The sequence below is a fragment of the Notolabrus celidotus genome, chromosome 6 (genome assembly GCF_009762535.1).
Source record: "Notolabrus celidotus isolate fNotCel1 chromosome 6, fNotCel1.pri, whole genome shotgun sequence".
Taxonomy (NCBI): domain Eukaryota; kingdom Metazoa; phylum Chordata; class Actinopteri; order Labriformes; family Labridae; genus Notolabrus; species Notolabrus celidotus.
This window is the reverse complement of record NC_048277.1, coordinates 565,425-580,417: the sequence shown is the minus strand read 5'-3', so window position 1 is coordinate 580,417 and position 14,993 is coordinate 565,425.

The following is a 14,993-nucleotide window of genomic DNA, read 5'->3' as shown; positions in this document are numbered from 1 at the left end:
ACTTTCATAACTTCTTATACAAAACACATGTAATCTTTGCATTTAAGATGAAACAGTTCAAGGCTTTTGTCAAAACATCTCAAACAAATAATTAAAAGTACACACTGAGTAACCGTTGAGTTGATTTTCATTCAGCTTGATTTTCTGTCTCCCTCACCTGTTGGCTGCCAGAGGAAATTGGCTGCCATTCAATGAATGTACTTATTAGCCCATTCATGCACAACACGGGATGTGGCTCCGGACTTCCACCAGATCTGTGTCCGGTCCGTCTCTGCTTGACTGCGGTTTGGCCCTGCGTTCCCTATTCTGTCAACACCCACCGGCTGTGTTTTCAGAACTCAGCACAGAGCTGGACAGCTGGAGTCACGAGACCATGGATTCCCCAAGGGTAAGTACTGAATCAGCAGTTTTCAGACTCCATGCTGGGTCCTCTTTCATGTTGTCTTTATCAGCCTCTAAAAAAACCCTGACCTGTTGACTCCAGAGGGATATATTATGAAGCCGGATTTGCGGTTATTAAGGTAAATTCAGGGTTGACTCTGGATCTGTAGTACTACTAAGGTGGTTTACTCCTTACCTGTAGACCACCATGGTTTCTCATGCTGAACTTGTATAGCAGCAAAGCACAACAAACGTTATCTCAAGACGCTTTTACAAACATAGGAGGTCTAGACCACTCTATTAACTCTTTGTGACCAATGTGAATCGGGTTGTATTTCATGGCTGGTGCTCGCACTGGTTCAGAGCTGGTTGAACCCACGAACCAGCGCGGCACCAGTATTTCCGCCCGCTCAAACCCGTGGAAGAGGCACGTCATGACGTCAGAAGTGCGAACTTTCCCTTACAACAACAACGATGGCGGACAACGGCAGCTTGTCTCCTCAGCCGACCACTGCTTTGCCTTGGAATCCAGTAGTCTCTTTAATTCTCTCGCTGCAGGACAATGGAGGAAACAAGTATCCCTGCGTTTGCGGTTCTAGACCAGCAAAGAGTTGGAGCCGCTCTGGAACTCGCAGTCAAAACACGAAAAACTGGTTCTCAATTGAACACCGGCCCTGAAACTGCCTCGGTCGAAAAGGGCTATATGTTAAATTACTTACAGAGACCCAACACCAAGACAGGATAAGACTCAGTCTGACCCCACCTTAATCCACCATGAGCATTGCACCTCACAGTATTTAGCTAGTTACAGCGGAGAGGACAAACTTCCTTTAACAGGCAGAAACCTCGAGCAGGACCAGACTCATGTTAGACAGCCATCTGCCTCTGAGTTGACTGACTGAGTTGGGTCTGGTAAGACGGATAGAGAGAAGTTTGCCTATCGGTTGCAGAGAGCTCTGAATGGCTGGATGCCTCAACGCAAAGGAGGAGGGAGAGTGGAAGTAAACGCATTGACTAGAATTGAAACCATCAGCTCCGGTGCTGTGATTAAGTGGAGGCAGACCAAACATTGATCTGGTGGAGTTTAACCATAATCGAAACACTGAAGGACCAAATGTAACTATATCAATGCACAGAAAGGAGTCTCATTATTTGGACGTTGGCTTGTTTTTACGGTATGAAAACCAAAATGGAAAAATAGCAGCAGAGAAAAGACAGGAGAGGTGAAAGAAGAAAATCCTAAATCTATAAATTAAAGGTGACATATCATGCAAAATGGACTTTTTAATGGTTCTCTACCTGAAATATGTGTCCCTGGCATGTCTACAAACCCCCCGAGAATGAAAAAAATCCATTCTGCCCCTGTTCTGATTTCTCCACCTTTCTGTAAATGTGTGTGAAACGAGCCTGTATAAAATACAACTCAACCCCTCCTCTGTTTTTCATTACCTGCACAAATGTGTGCTAACAAGGAGCTTAGGAGGGAGGCATGCTAGTTGTAGGCTGTCTTAATAAACACAAAGGTCGGTTTTACTCCCCACGTCTGCAGATTTGAAGATCTAGTGGATGATTTTTATTTGTCATGGATAAGTGCTAGCGCTAGTTAGCATAGCCACATAGCTATATGTTCATAGCTGTAGCTGTAGCTGTGTACCAAGACACACGTCGACATACTGACAAATAAAACAACAAGAAACACAGAATCTGTGACCAATCCTTCAGAAAAGGTCCTGCTGCCAGAGAGAAAACAGAGTGTTCTGATGAGGAATGAAGAAGAGGGTTTTTCAGGCATGCCAAAATCTGATTTCAAAGTGTTTTTTTGAGCATAAACTTTAAAGACATATTTTGGGGACCTCTTAGACCAATATGTATTGATGAAAAAAGCGTGATATGTCCCCTTTAATCTAAAACACGCAGACGACACATCAAGTAAACTCTTCAAAGAACATAGCAAGGTAATAATAGGAGGGGATTTTAACAGTACTAGAACCATCCATAGACCGATCAAATCCCACAGGAAACATTAGAACCAAACAATCCACAGCTGTTTTAAAACAATACACGGAGGATTGTGGCCTACATCTAGTGCACTACTCACAGCTCTAGCTATCGCCAAGAAAACAATCCTCCTAAACTGGAAATCAAAACAGCTCATCAATATTGCTCAATGGAAAATATATCCCTAGAAAAACGTTCTGCCTCTCTCAATCACAAGTCAGCTGGCTTCTCTAAAACCTGGTCTACATTCATCAATAAACTTACCTCTATAACTGCCTGATTCCCAATCCACAGTATTAACCCAAACACATAGACCAACTTCTTTTACTTAGACACACCACATGCGCACACGCACATGCACAGGCACACACACACACGCAAACACCCCTCTCCCTTTATGTCCCCTAACCGTACTCACACTCCCTCACTGTACTATAAAACTTTAAATGTATGTCAACAGCACTCAACATATTGGACACTCGACACTTAAGTATGTATGTATGTATGTATGTATGTATGTATGTATGTATGTATGTATGTATGTTTTTTTTTGTACATGAGTGGCTAAAATACAATTTAAAAGAAAAAAAAAATGGAACATAGCATGAGGTACAGGAGGGCTGGAGGGTGAGAGACCTCATAGCATCGTGTCAGGGTCCTGCTAAATCTCTCCAGATTCCAAACTACTCACTCATATATATATATATATATATATATATATATATATATATATATATATATACTGTATATAGATAAACACACAAACTGCTCATCATTTTATACTTTTGTCTTTGCAATGATTCATAGAAGGTTAGGAACAATTGACTAGAAAAGTGTGCTCAATGTCAGGGTTTAATTTAACTTCTTGATCATCTGGTTGATTTATTTGTAATGAAATGCATTGTTTTAGTCTTATTATTTACAGGATTCAAGTTTTCATGATCTATTAATTTGTTGTTGAAAAGCATTTTGTATTTATTGAAATAAATGATCAGGATGCTGAAGTCAGGGTTCCCACTCTTTTCCAGAGATCATTTTCCAGGACATTTCAAGGACATTTTCAGTGATGATCAAGTTGGTATGACAGTCTAAATTTAGTTCCTAATTTAGTTCCTAAATAGTCTAATATGTTCCTCTCAGTGGAAGTCTACATTGAAGATATGCAGTCTATGGCTTATCGATGAAATCATCTCTTACATTCTTAAAAATGATGGCAAATTGATGATAGAATAATGCAATCACAGACGTACAACACTTCAATGATGGGCAACTCTCTTCTCAGCTTTCTCTTTTCTCAAAAAATATAAAATTAGCTAAGTAAAAAACAAAAGAGCCTGCAAAGGACTCTGGAAGCTGCCTTACTGAAATAAATAAATAATAATAATAATCAGAGGATCAGTGCATAAATTGACCTAAATAGATCTGAATGACAAAAATGGCCACAGATGTTGAATGGGGATGTTTTTTTAACCTTGTTAGATCACACACAGTCATGTTGGAGTCATTTTACAGGACAATCTGTGATTTTCCAGGACATTTTACTTTTTCTCCCATTTTCCAGGTGTTTTCCAGTACTGGAAAACTGGTCAACTGTTTTACAGGTTTTCCCGTTTTTCCAGGACGCGTGGGAACCCTGTGAAGTACATGGGGACATCCACACCGGGTACTTCATGGTTTCTTCCTGCATTGCATGTCAGCTGTCAGAGGCGAGTCTTCACTTGCCAGCTCAGCCACTGTTCCCTCTGCCTCCAGAGGCTGCAGTGATGTTTCCTGAGAGCAAGGACTGGAGCCATGACGGGGTTTTAAAGCTAGGGTTGGTAGTCACAGAAAACTAGCATGAATTTGAATGTAGCATTTCCGCAGGACTCTGTCTAACCACTCACAAGCACGAGGGTCACTGATTCACGACCATATGATGGTGACTGATTTAAAACCGGTCCTCGGCACATGGTTTGTGTTTTGCACTACGTCAACTCATGTCTCACTCAGCGGTAAGAAAACACCAAAACATTCTCATAGTGGAAGGTAAAAACACAAATACACATGAAATGCAGCTTTGCAGGAGGCGGGCAGAACGGCAGGACAGGATTTGATTGGTTTCATCATTTGGCTCCTGATGGCAGGGATTGGTTGGTTTACTCCGGCTGTACAGTCATGGCCAAAAGTTTTGAGAATGACACAACTATTAATTTTCACAAAGTCTGCTGTTTCAGTTTTTATAATGGTAATTTGCATATACTCCAGAATGTTATGAGGAGTGATCAGCTCAACTGCAATTAATTGCAAAGTCCCTCTTTGCCTTGAAAATGAACTTTATCACCAAAAACACATTTCCACTGCATTTCAGCCCTGCCACAAAAGGACCAGCTAACATCATTTCAATGACACACAGGTGTCACACACATTAACACAGGTGTGGGTGTTGATGAGGACAAGGCTGGCGATCAATCTGTCATGATTGAGTGACTGGACACTTTAAAAGGAAGATGGTGCATGACACCATTGTTCCTCATCTGTTAGCCATGGTTACCTGCAAGGAAACACGTGCAGCCATCATTGCATTGCACAAAAAGGGCCTAACAGGGAAGTTTATAGCAGCGAGTAAGATTGCACCTCAGTCAACCGTCTATCCAATTATCAAGAACTTCAAGGAGAGAGGTTCAATTGTTGCCAAACAGGCTCCAGGGCGCCCAAGAAAGTCCAGCAAGCGCCAGGACCGTCTCCTGAAGGTGTTACAGCTGCGGGATCGGGCCACCACCAGTGCAGAGCTTGCTCAGGAATGGCAGCAGGCAGGTGTGAGTGCATCTGCACGCACAGTGAGGCCAAGACTTTTGGAGGAAGGCCTGGTGTCAAGGAGGGCAGCAAAGAAGCCACTTCTCTCCAGTAAAAACATCAGGGACAGACTGATATTCTGCAGAAGGTACAGGGACTGGACTGCTGAGGACTGGGGTAAAGTCATTTTCTCTGATGAATCCCCTTTCCGATTGTTTGGGGCATCTGGAGGAAGGCTTGTCCGGAGAAGACGAGGTGAGCGCTACCATCGGTCCTGTCTCTTGCCAACAGTGAAGCATCCTGAGGGAGTGGGCTCTCTCACAATCTTGCCTAAAAACACAGCCATGAATAAAGAATGGTACCAGAACGTCCTCCGAGAGCAACTTCTCCCAACCATCCAAGGGCAGTTTGGTGATGAAGAATGCCTTTTCCAGCATGATGGAGCACCTTGCCATAAAGCAAAAGTCATAACAAAATGGCTCGGGGAACAAAACATTAAGATTTTGGGCCCTTGGACAGGAAACTCCCCAGATCTTAATCCCATAGAGAACTTGTGGTCAATCCTCAAGAGGCGGGTGGACAATCAAAAACCCACAAATTCTGACAAACTCCAAGCATTGATGATGCAAGAATGGACTGCCATCAGTCAGGATTTGGTCCAGAAGTTGATTGACAGCATGCCAGGGAGAATTGCAGAGGTCTTGAAAAAGAAGGGTCAACACTGCAAATATTGACTTATTGCATGAACTCTGTGTAATTCTCAATAAAAGCTTTTGATACTTATGAAATGTTTCTAATTGTATTTCATTATACCATAGAGACATCTGACAAAAACACCTAAAAACCCTGAAGCAGCAGACTTTGTGAAAATGTAATATTTGTGTCATTCTCAAAACTTTTGGCCATGACTGTAGATAGCAGCTTTTTGTTTACCTCTTTTTAAAGAACACATTATGTATTTATAGTCATCGGGACATAAAGATAATTTTAAACAGTATAACAAAAAGTGTATCTAAATCTGACTACCAACCCCAGCTTTAACCTGTTGGATGTGATAAAAGTATGATAAAAGAACAAGCATGATTTTCCTTCCTCCAAGTTTTCTCTCTGGACTTATCTGCAGTGGGGGCTTAAGAAAAGCCTTAGGTACACAGGACCATACAGCAGCGGAGAGATTAACAGTGAAGGTCCTCAGAGAGAGAGGATTACCTGGTATAAGGCAATAGGGTGAACGATAGCATCTTTAACACTGCCTGGTAGAGCCATGTTTTATAATGATCTTTTCAATTCTGTGACTCTCATTTTAAAGAAATAACAAATGAATGTTGCCTCCGGAGAAACCTTTCGTGGTTTGTTGACACTATTTGTACGACACTTTCGAATCATCAGGTGATAAAAAACACATTTTCTCCCACTTTTCCACTTTTCAATGGAATTAGTCAAGGGTTACACTGCATAGGTTCCCTTAAGGTGATGTTAAAAAGGAGCATAATGCCATTTCTTTCAGGGCTGTCTTTGCTAAGAATGCATGCTCTCACACATGTGGATGGTCCAGTGCAGCCATCTCTGTTGACATTAGAAAACAAAGACATGGGATACAGTTTGATGAATTGATATCGAATGGTCACTATACTCAAAACAGATTCTCTTGGGCAACCCTGTTCTATGTATATCTTTGCTGTCAGGTCTGATCTAATTGTGCATTTCAACACACTTGCTCCTTAAACAGGTAGACTCCCAGAGGCTTAGTACCAAAACCCTGCACCTATGGGATTGTTCACACTTTCTTTCTCCCTTGCTCTGTCAGCCGTACTGCTCTCTATTTCCCTGCTTCATATTAACTTTGACAACCCAATTTACCTGAAAAGAGCTAATTCATTAGTGGAGCAAGGCTGCCGTGGACTGCGGGCACAATTACTGCTTCTAAAACTGTTGCATATGAGGCAATTTCCTCATTGATAAAGTGACAAGTTGAAGCAGAGACTGAGGACTTTACAAGAATAGGAAACCATACTGTTTCAGCAACCGGCAATCAGCCTGATCACCTGGTATATTCCAGCGGAGATTCTATCTCTGAGCAGCTTCCCTGAACTCTGTGACTCTACCTGTTCTTATGGGATCAGGAATAAACAGGAGCTCACTGTGAGGACAGAGAGCGAGGAGGATTATCTGCTGAGTGGTGAAAAACTTTGACTGTCTTGAATCCACCTATGGGTTGTAGTAGGAAGTTAGCCTTGCACCCTTTATCATAACCCGCTTAACCATTCAATGCCCCTCCTCTCGCGAATAATCGCGTCTTGATAAAGATAAAAAAGAGATTAGCGTCATTAGCGTCACAGTTTAAAGGTTTTGGTGTCACAAAAAAGCGTGTGTGTGTGTATGTGTGTGTGTGTGTGTGTGTGTGTGTGTGTGTGTGTGTGTGTGTGTGAAGGATGCAGGTTCAATACTGACATGTTTCAATGTACTGTATGTGCATATGTGTATGCGAGTCTGTCTGAAGGTGACTGTGAGTGGGAGGTGTTGTAAGGGCAAAGGGGGGGTGACAAGAGGTTTGAATAGAACCAGGGTCTTAATGCTTACAGCTGTTTGAGGCATAGCTAGCACTTATCCTTCAATTCCCAAATTCAGCAAATCTCAAGGTCAGCCTATTTTCACTTGCGCAATATTTCTAAAATTAGACACTTCCTATCTCAGAGCGACGCAGAAAAACTAGTCCATGCATTTGTTACCTCCAGGTTAGATTACTGTAACTGCCTCTTATCAGGCTGCCCCAATAAGTCTCTAAAGATTCTTCAGCTAGTTCAAAACGCTGCAGCTCGAGTATTGACTAGAACTAGGAAGAGGGAGCACATTTCTCCAGTGTTAGCTTCTCTACACTGGCTCCCAATAAAATGTAGAATAGAATTTAAAATCCTTCTTTTAACCTACAAAGCCCTTAAAAATCAGGCACCCTCGTATCTTAAAGAGCTCATAGTGCCCTATTACCCCTCTAGAACTCTACGCTCCCAACATGCAGGCTTGCTAGTTGTACCTAAAATCTCCAAAAGTAGTATGGGAGGTAGAAACTTCAGTTATCAGGCCCCTCTCCTTTGGAATCATCTACCAGTCAGGGTCCGGGAGGCAGACACCCTCTCCACTTTTAAGAGTAGACTTAAAACTTTCCTTTTTGATAAAGCTTGTAGTTAGAGCTGGATCAGGCTTGGACCAGCTTTTGTCATGCTGCTATAGGCCTAGACTGCCGGGGGAACTGGCACACTGACACACTGGGATCCTAGCTCACCCCCTTCCCCCCAACCCCTTCATCACTTACTTTAACTCTGCCTGTCCCATTAAAGTTACTAACCATAGACCTTTCTGGAGTCCCTGAGCTCCATTGTCTTGTAGATTCCTCTGAGCTGCCGTAGACGTCCTCCTGCTGTGGACGATCTGGACTCCAGCTGATACGGACGTGCTGGACTCCAGCGGCAACATCTTCTACGACTCGTCTCATCACGATCACTTCTCTCTTTTACTCCCCTCTATCTGTCTTCCAGACCCAACTCAGTCGAGGCATGATGGCTGTCTAACATGAGTCTGGTTCTGCCTGAGGTTTCTGCCTGTTAAAGGAAGTTTTTCCTCACCACTGTAACTAGCTAAATACTGCGATGTGCAATGCTCATGGTGGATTAAGGTGGGGTCAGACTGAGTCTTATCCTGTCTTGGTGTTGGGTCTCTGTTCATAATTTGACATAGTGTGGTCTATGGACCTCCTATGTTTGTAAAAGCGTCTTGAGATAACGTTTGTTGTGATTTGGCGCTATACAAATAAAGATTGATTGATTGATTGATTGATTGATTGATAATATTCTGAACTATATGCAGGGTCCGTACACTTTTTTCATGGTCAAATTCAAGAACTTTTCAAGGACTTTTAAGGTCAACATTCAAACTTTTCAAGTACTACTTTTCAACATATAGTAAGAGAGGCATGAAGATTTGCACTGGGTGGGTCAAATGATGTCAGCTGTAGTTATTTGAAGACCTTAACAGGGCACATCAGCCTAACGCTTTTCTAAGGAGAAAACGTTTCATTTTTTCTTCTGTTAAAATTGATATTGTTATTGATACTGTCATTAATAAGCCTTCAATGTTCACTGACGGGCTCGTGTATATGACATGCTGGTCTGTTGTCATGTGTGACATGATGTCGCCACCAAGAGGACAGTGCGACACCACGTTAGCCCTTCACGTTCATTAGCCTATTATTTGTTGATGCTAACCGCCTGTTTATGCTACACGCTAGGCATGTGTGATGTAGAAGCACTGTGCCATATAGCGTTTAGGTGGTGTGATGATTCCCAGCGGCCGTACCGCTGTCACCCACGGGGTGTTTGTAACCCGGGGCCGGTCACAGCGTGACCGCGGTTGGTCTGTGACGGGTATCGATGAGAAACACTGTGTCATGCCTTCGTATCCAGCGGGAGAGCCTCCCACTGCGCGGCCACCTGCACGGATTAACCCTTTAAAGGGCGTGGGTGGTATTGGAGGACATAAAAAGACTATTTCTCATTTGTGACATTTTTCAAATTTTTTTCATTTTCATGTAGAAAATCGTAGTCAACGAAGTTATCAAATATGTTTCCTTGTCCTGTAGGGGTAAAAAAAATAATTAAAAGAACAGTTTATATGGGAAATACAGTAAAAAATCATGGACGGTAAAAGAAATATTTATTAAATAACATCACAACATAAGAACATTTATTTAATAACATCAGAACATAAGAACATTTATTTAACAACATTAGAACATAAGAACATTTATTTAACAACAGTAGAACATAAGAACATTTATTTAACATTAGAACATAAGAACATTTATTTAATAACATCAGAACATTTATTTAACAACATTAGAACATAAGAACATTTATTTAACAACATTAGAACATGAGAACATTTATTTAACAACATTAGAACATAAGAACATTATTTAACAACATTAGAACATTCTAACATTTATTTAACAACATTAGAACATAAGAACATTTATTTAACAACATTAGAACATGAGAACATTTATTTAACAACATTAGAACATAAGAACATTTATTTAACAACATTAGAACATGAGAACATTTATTTAACAACATTAGAACATAAGAACATTTATTTAACAACATTAGAACATAAGAACATTATTTAACAACATTAGAACATTCTAACATTTATTTAACAACATTAGAACATAAGAACATTTATTTAATAACATCAGAACATAAGAACATTTATTTAACAACATTAGAACATAAGAACATTTATTTAACAACATTAGAACATAAGAACATTTATTTAACATTAGAACATAAGAACATTTATTTAACATTAGAACATAAGAACATTTATTTAATAACATAAGAACATTTATTTAACAACAGTAGAACATAAGAACATTTATTTAACAACATTAGAACATAAGAACATTTATTTAATAACATCAGAACATAAGAACATTTATTTAACAACATTAGAACATAAGAACATTTATTTAACAACAGTAGAACATAAGAACATTTATTTAACATTAGAACATAAGAACATTTATTTAATAACATCAGAACATTTATTTAACAACATTAGAACATAAGAACATTTATTTAACAACATTAGAACATAAGAACATTTATTTAACAACATTAGAACATAAGAACATTTATTTAATAACATTAGAACATAAGAACATTTATTTAACAACATTAGAACATAAGAACATTTATTTAACAACATTAGAACATAAGAACATTTATTTAACAACATTAGAACACAAGAACATTTATTTAACAACATTAGAACATAAGAGCATTTATTTAACAACATTAGAACATAAGAACATTTATTTAACAACATTAGAACACAAGAACATTTATTTAATATTAGAACATAAGAACATTTATTTAACATTAGAACATAAGAACATTTATTTAACAACATTAGAACATTCTAACATTTATTTAACAACATTAGAACATAAGAACATTTATTTAACAACATTAGAACATTCTAACATTTATTTAACAACATTAGAACATAAGAACATTTATTTAATAACATTAGAACATAAGAACATTTATTTAACAACATTAGAACATAAGAACATTTATTTAACAACATTAGAACATAAGAACATTTATTTAACAACATTAGAACATAAGAACATTTAACAACATTAGAACATAAGAACATTTATTTAACAACATTAGAACATAAGAACATTTATTTAACATTAGAACATAAGAACATTTATTTAACATTAGAACATAAGAACATTTATTTAATAACATCAGAACATTTATTTAACAACATTAGAACATAAGAACATTTATTTAACAACATTAGAACATAAGAACATTTATTTAACAACATTAGAACATTCTAACATTTATTTAACAACATTAGAACATAAGAACATTTATTTAACAACATTAGAACATAAGAACATTTATTTAACAACATTAGAACATAAGAACATTTATTTAACAACATTAGAACATTCTAACATTTATTTAACAACATTAGAACATAAGAACATTTATTTAACAACATTAGAACATAAGAACATTTATTTAACAACATTAGAACATAAGAACATTTATTTAACAACATTAGAACATAAGAACATTTATTTAACAACATTAGAACATAAGAACATTTATTTAACAACATTAGAACACAAGAACATTTATTTAACATTAGAACATAAGAACATTTATTTAATAACATCAGAACATTTATTTAACAACATTAGAACATAAGAACATTTATTTAACAACATTAGAACATTCTAACATTTATTTAACAACATTAGAACATAAGAACATTTATTTAACAACATTAGAACATAAGAACATTTATTTAACAACATTAGAACATAAGAACATTTATTTAACAACATTAGAACATAAGAACATTTATTTAACAACATTAGAACATAAGAACATTTATTTAACAACATTAGAACATTCTAACATTTATTTAATAACATAAGAACATAAGAACATTTATTTAACAACATTAGAACATAAGAACATTTATTTAACAACATTAGAACATAAGAACATTTATTTAATAACATAAGAACATAAGAACATAACATGGGCACTTTACAGTTACTTGCAACATATCCCATTAATAATAATATATATTTTTAACATTTTATTTATAGGCGCCTTTCTGGACACTCAAGGTCACCTTACAACATACCAATAATAATAAAAACAACACTCAACAGCAAGTAAATACATAAATACAATAGACTAAAAATACAATATTAGAAAAATGAAAGGGGAAGGGAAGTCCTTTCAGTCCCAAAGAGACAGATTAGAGTGAGAAGGCTTAGTGGAAAAGGTGAGTCTTGAGGCGAGATTTAAAGGTGGTGGGTGAGGTGGAATTTTCTACATCCATGGGGAGAGAGTTCGAGAGGCGGGAGCCGAGCGGCTGAAGGCTCTCGACCCCATGGTGGTCAAGTGAGCAGGTGGGAGGGTGAGTTGGGTGGAAGAGGAGGACCTGAGACTACGACTATTTTTATGTGGAGGAGGTCAAAGAGGTACATTGGGCAGGATTATATCTCATTATAATGGTGATGGTAACTAACGAAGCAGTTACGCTCTGCATTCATGCAGAGGTGGACCTTGCAGACATCGCAGACCACTTTCGACCTCACAATGTTCCCTTTCCTGCTGCAGTACTTGCAGGTCTGCCGTTTGTCATGCACAGGAGCATGGAAGAGGGACAGATCAAACCACACAGCCTTGTATGGGGTGTGGCTGCGGTGCCCTCAGACAGACATGGAGAAGTAGGACTGGGCTGGCCTCTGGCTGCTTGCACCCCTGAACACCTGGATCCTGAAATTTTTCATAGGCATACTGTTCAAACCAAGGGCCCTGCAGTCCCGCTTGTATATTACCTAGGCGTTGGTGAGGCTGACGTGAATTGTTTATGCACGGAGTCACAGGTACCACCTTTACAGGTGAATTCATAGGCGACCTCCCAGTGATTAAGAGCCACACTGCCCCCCCACGGTAAGGAGTGTAATTCCCTATCTTGCCACAAAAGCATCTTTTGTTTTTAAGTGTTTAGTGATTGTGATGGGTTTTCTAAAACAAGCCTTTATTCCACAATGTGAAATAACCCAAATTAATAAAATCAGTTTCTGAACTGAATCAAAAAGTAAAATTTTGAAATAACACATTTCATCACAGTAATTGTTTTCTGAAGCCTTGTCTCTGTAAGGATCTTTTTTCTGATATCCCTAACCTCTGAGAACGCCAGTGCACAACCTGAAATACCTGCCTGATCTGTTCATTTGGGTTTAGTTGTGAAATTCTTCCTGCGTGTGTCACTCAGGGTTTGATACCTGAGAGAAGCTGTTTGGAGTGTTTGTCCTCAAACTCATCCAAAACAGTTCATTCTGACGTGCACTCCTCCACAGATTAGCTGTATTCATTTATTACACATCACATCCTGGTCTTTCTAAATCTGAACGGTGCAACTCAACATCTGATAAAAACTCCTATTTAACAACTTGGTGTGAAGTTAACCTGGTGGGTCATTTAAGGCAGCGTTAACCATGGTAACTGATAACAAGGGACCTCAGGTGAACTGTCTGTTTTTAGCTCGACTGTGTAGATGTAGATGAGCGAGTGCAAACCTCAAAGTGTTCGGCTGTAAACAAATCCTAATGTGATCTGCACCCATGAGGTCGCTCACAAGGTGGATCTGTTGCACTTCTGCCTGTAAGAGTGTGTGTGTGAGAGAGAGTGTGTGTGCGTGTACGTGTGTGTGTGTGTGGCAACACAAAGCTCTACATATTAATGATCTGTGAATACTCAGAGGCTGTTTTTGCTTCTTTGTGTGTGTGTGTGTGTGTGTGAGAGAGAGAGAGAGAGAGAGAGAGAGAGAAAGTGAGACAGACATATATATGTATATATATATATATATACACTGCATGCACAATTGTTAGGTAAGTTGCATTTTTGTGAATATTTCAAAAACTATGTTAACAGTCATTTTCAAAATTGTCAAGAAGTCAGATAGTGAATATATTTCTTTAACTGTGTGGTTAAAATGATTCTTTTCAAAGTACGTTGGCTGTATTTTTAAATAAATGCAGAATCTGCAGAAATGAGCGTGCCAAATTATTATGCAAGTTGGTGATATGAGCATATAACTTGTGAAAATGAAAAACTAGGCACCATTTTAAATGTTCTATTGATTGAAAATAATAATATTTACTACAACTGTTTTCAAACTTCAACAAAAACAACTGTTTTCTTTACATTTGTTTACAAAATAAAACTGTTCCAGTCTTTAAAACATTTCAAATCTAAAGTGTTTCTCAAATGTCCAATATAACCTCCTTTTCTTTCAGTGAGGGTCAGAGGTCACTGTAAACTGATCAGAATCAGAATCAGAATCAGCTTTATTCGCCAAGTATGCTTGAACACACAAGGAATTTGACTTTAGTAAACTGTGCTCTCTTTGTACAAGGCATAAGAATAAGAATAAGAACTACAATAAAAAATAAAATAAAAATATAATAACAATAACATCAGCTATAAATACAAAGAAACAACAAATAGGCTTGACTAATATGTACAGGCTAAAATAATATGATAAAGTGCAGTGGTGAGTTGCAGAGGTAGTTTTACATTATAAAATAGAAGTTAAATAATACAAAAAATAGAAATATGGAATTCTGCTTTGAGAATTGTTGCATTGTGTATCTACATGTATATTTACAGAGAGTGTTTATCTGACAGGTATGACACTGTTATGGTTTAGTGTTCATCAGAGTGACAGCCTGGGGG